This window comes from Sturnira hondurensis, unplaced genomic scaffold (genome assembly GCF_014824575.4).
Source record: "Sturnira hondurensis isolate 20B ecotype Veracruz unplaced genomic scaffold, ASM1482457v3 Scaffold0008196, whole genome shotgun sequence".
Lineage (NCBI taxonomy): Eukaryota > Metazoa > Chordata > Mammalia > Chiroptera > Phyllostomidae > Sturnira > Sturnira hondurensis.
In genome coordinates, this window is record NW_028080827.1 from 2,546,304 (window position 1) to 2,551,362 (window position 5,059).

Consider the following 5,059-nt stretch of genomic DNA (forward strand, 5'->3'; position numbering starts at 1 on the left):
GAATGGCTAGAACATGAGCCTTTTCCTTATGGTACATTTATAAGGAGGCTTCTTCTTACATGTGTAATTTTGGGAAATACAATTATACATTTTTTTTCTGTCACTATACTCATAATTTTTAAGTGCTTATCAAATCAGTTGTGTTTTTTATTCTCGCTAATTAATGCATCAATATTTCTTCTACAATTACAGAACTACTGTGTAATTCACCTCTATGATCCCCTTCATTGCCCACTTTTAGGACTACTATGGTGTCCTCACATTGAGATTTATGATCATTTGTATCTTATGTGTGTCCTATGGACAGCATACAGCTGGATATTTCTTTTAATCTAGTCCGACAAAATCTGCACTATGATTAGAGTGTTTAATTCATGCACATTTTAAAAATAGCCTGATTGAGATATAATTCACATACATATTGTTCATCTTTTAAAGTGTGTGATTCAGTGGTTTTTAGTACATTTACAAGGTTTTATAGCAATCAACACTATATAATTCTAGAATATTTCATCACCTCAGCCTAAAGCAACCAGTAACATGCCTTCCTTTTGTATGGATTTTGTTGTTCTGAATATTTCATGTAAATGAAATTACATGAGATGTGGCATTTTGTGTCTGTCTTCTTACATTTAGCACATTTTTCAAGGTCCCGCCATCCTGCAGCTTGTGTGAGTATTGCATTCCTCTCATGGCCAAATGATATCATATGGATGAACCACATGTTATGTATTCAGTTACCAGTTTATGGACATTTGAGTTATTTTCATTACTTGTCTACAATACATGAGGATCATATAAACATTTATGTACAAGTTTTTAATATGTGAAATTAGGTTTTTAATTTTATTGGGTATAGATCTAGTTGTGGAATTGCTGGGTCATATGGTAACTCCATGATTAACATTTTGAGGAACTGCTAAGCCGTTTTTCACAGTGGACACAGCACCGCTGCACATTCCCACCAGCAATGTATGAATGTTTTTTCACACTCTCATCACCACATTATTATCCATATTTTTTTAACTGTAACCATCATAGGGTGTATGAAGTAGCATTTCATTGTGGTTTTGTTTGCATTTCCATGAAGATGAATGACATTGAACATCTTTTCATGTGCTAATTGGCTATTTGTCTTCTTTAGACAAAGGTCTATTCAAATCCTTTGTCTAACTACTAATTAGGTTATGTGTCTTTTTATTGTTGATTGGTAATAATTCATTAAATCAAGATACAAATTCTTTATTATATATAAGATATGCAAATATTCTCCTATTCTGTGGCTTGTCGCTTTACTTTTTAAAAAGTTTTTTCTTATTTAATTAATCCCTTTTTTTTCATATGTTGAGTGAGGTCTTGGTGTCATCTCTAAGAAATCAATCCATAATCCAAGGCCACAATAATTTATTCCTATGTTTTCTTTGAAGAATTTTACAGTTTAAACTGTCAAATTTATTTCTCCAATGTGCTTTGAGTTAAATCTTGTATATTGTTTGTGGTAGGGGCCTGACTTCATTCATTTGTGGATTTCTATTTTTCTTGGTACTGTTTGTTGAAAACACAGCTCTTTCCCCACTGAATTTTCTGGGAACCTCTGTCAAAATCAGTTGATCATAGTGTAAAGGATTGCCTCTGCATTTTCAGTTCCAATTTTAATGATCTATATTTATACCTGTAAGCCAATCCCACATATCTTGATTAATATAGCTTTGCAGTGTTTTGAAATTGGAAAATATTAATTCTCCAGCTTTGTACTCTTTTCCAAGATTGTTTTGACTATTACTGAATTCCTATATAAATTTAGAATCTTGTTGTCCATTTCTGCAAAATAAGACAGTTGGCATTTTCATTTGGAGAGTATTGCCACTCTCAAATGTTTAATCTTCTAACTATGAACATGGCTTATCATGCTAATTACTTAGTTCTTGTTTAATTTATTTCAAAAATATTTTATAATTTTGCCATAAAGTCTTACAGTAATTAGTTCAATATATTCCCATTTATATATTTGACAATATATAAGTAATTGCTTTCTTGATATTATTTTTGATCATTGAAAACTACCAGTTTTTGCTTCATATATCTGGGGCACTGTTGACAGTTTCATATCTGTACAACTGTTATACTTGTTTCATGTTTGACCATATTATACTACATATTCTTCTTTTTCTCTAGTGAAAATCCTTGTCTTACTGTCGATTTTATTTACTATTAGTATAGTCACTCCAACTGTCTTTGGGTGCTGTTTACTTAATATATTTTTCTCTACCTTTTCCTTTCAGCTTGTGTGTTTGAATCTAAAGTGTTTCCCTGGTAGATAGTGTGTAACTTAACATGATGTCACCTTTAAGTGGAACATAATCAACAAAACAAAAAAAAAAAGAAAGCAAAATACAACCAGAGGCATTGAAATTAAGAACAATTTGACAGTAACCAGAGGGGAGGTGGGAGGGGATAATGGGGGAGGAAGGGGAGAAGGGTTTTCAGGAACAAATATAAAGGACACATGGGCAAAAATAAGGTGGGGTGGAAGCAGGGGAGGGAGGTGGGGATGGCTGGAGTAGGGGGGGGTTGTGGGGGGAAATGAAGACAACTGTACTTGAAAAACAATAAAATACTTTTTAAAAGTCATTGGGTTTTATTTAATTAATTCTGCCAATCTTTGGATCAGAAAATGTAGTCCATTTACTTTTTTTTTTTAATTTTATTTATTTTTAGAGTGGAAGGGAAGGAGAGAGGGAGAGAAATATCAGTGTATGGTTGCCTCTGCCGGAAACACACAATGTACCGTGTGTCCCCTGCCAGGAACTGGCCTGCAACCCAGGTATGTGCCCTGACTGGGAATTGAACTGCGATCCTCTGGTTCGCAGGCCCACGCTCAATCCACTGAGCTACACCAGCCAGGGCTATCCATTTACATTAATGTAATTGGTAATAAAATAAACTTTGTATGCATCATTTATCTATTTGTTTTTAGTGTGCCTAATGTCTTTCTTGATTTCCATTCCTCCATTACCACCATCTTTTGTGTCAAAGAAACATGTCCAAGTTACCATTTTCTTTCTCTTCTTTTCCTTTTTTTTAAAGAAAATATTTTATTTATTTATTTTTAGACAGAGGGGGAGGTAGGAAGAAAGAGAGGGAGAAAAACATCAATGTTTGGTTCCCCTCATGCACCCTTTACTGGAGACCTGGCTCACAACCCACGCATGTGTCCTGATTGGAAATTGAATTGTCAACCCTTTGGTTCACAGACCAGCACTCAATCCACTGAGCCACACCAGCCAGGGCATCTCTTGTTTCTTTTATTGTAAGTTTTTGAGCAATTTTCTCATTGGTTGCTCTGTACTTACAGCTAATATCTTTCCTTAAAATGATATCAACTTAATTTAAAAGGTATATGAAAACTTTGTTTCATAGAGTCAGTCCATTCAACCCCCCTCTGTACTACTATATCATATTACAAACATACATTTATGTATTACAAACTCATTTTACTGTTTTTGGCTATTACAACAGTTGTCTTTTAAGTATGATAGGAAAAGCAACAAGTCACAAGAATTCCATGTATACTCTTTTATCTTTACATATGTGTTTCCCATTACCAGTGCTCTTTATTTCTTCCTGTGGGTCAAAGTTGTTGTTTACTCTTCATTTCAGCCATAAGAACTTTATTATTTCTTGCAGCAAAGGTCTGCTTGTGGCAAAATCTTTTCAGTTTTGGCTTTTGTTTATAAGGGAACATATTTCAAGTTTGTTTTTTGCTAGATATGCAATTCAACTTTATTATTCTTTTGCTAGATATGTGATTCTTGGTTGACGTCTTTTTCTGTCATCACTTTAAATGCATTATTCTACTGACTCCTGTTGTCCATGATTTATAATGAGAAGGCAGCTAGCCACTAATTTTATTAAGTACTGGTACATGAGTAGTTAATTTTCTCTCTCTGCTTTTAAGATTCTATTTATCTATTTTTGGCTTTGGCTTTTGACAGTTTGGCAGAGATCCATACAAGTGTTCATCTCTTTGAGTTTATCCTACTTTGGAATTTCTTGAGCTTATGGAGTATGCATATAAATGTTTCCCATCAAATTTGTGAGGTTTTCAGCCATTGTTTCTTGTACTACCATTTATTATTGTATTATTTTCCATATGAACAACTGTAAACTTACTAGTTGTATTTAATGGTTTCCCAAAGGTCCCTGAAGATTGTTCATGTTTGTTTCTTTTTTCTCTTGTTCTTTCTATTCCATAATCTCAATAGATCTGTCTTCAAGATCATTAATTCTTTTTTCCTGTCATTTTAATTTTTCTGTTGACCTGCTCTAATAACTTTTCATTTCTGTTATTGTACTTTTCAACTCTAGAATGTTTGTTTAGTTCATTTTTATAATTTTTTATCTATTGATATTGTTTATCTGGTGAGACATTGTTATATTTTCTTTTAGTTTTTTTGTGAGTGCTATTTTTTAATTCTTTAAAAACATAGCTGCCTCCCATCCACTGTCCCACTCCAGGGCGGGGGGGCAGTGCAAACACAGCTGCCCACTACTGCAAACTGTGCCATCTAGTTTCCCACATCTGGGGGATGGATAAGAGAGCAATGGATAAACCTCACCCTGGGAAAACCACTTTCCTGATCATGGTATCTCTCCTGACAGTTAAGTATTATAAAAGCTGCTTTGTAGTCATTTTCTGCTAATTCCAAAATGTGATCCTTCTCAGAAGCAGTTTCTGTTGCCTGATCTTCCCCCCCTCCTCCTGTATTATGGGTCATGTGCTCCTGGTTTTCCTTTCCATGACTCCAAATTGTTTTTGGAAACTAGTCTTTTTCTTTTGCTACGTCTATATTTATATAATCCACCCCTTCCTAAGGCTTTTTGTTGCCATTGTGCCCTTGTTTATTTATGTAGTGACTCTATCGACTAGTTCAATGAAGTCTATTTCTCTCACATTGTACATTTAAAGGTCACATGTATCTTTTACTCATTTTCATCCAATAGTAACATCTTGAAAAACTACATTACGATAGTACAAGAATATTGACATTGATAATAC

General features: G+C 34.0%; 1 pseudogene; it reads right to left on the reverse strand.

Annotated features, from left to right (window-relative positions):
- Window positions 1-4,521: 4,521 nt before the first annotated feature.
- On the reverse strand, window positions 4,522-4,670 carry LOC118992673 (uncharacterized; annotated as a pseudogene).
- Between the last annotated feature and the right edge of the window lie 389 nt (window positions 4,671-5,059).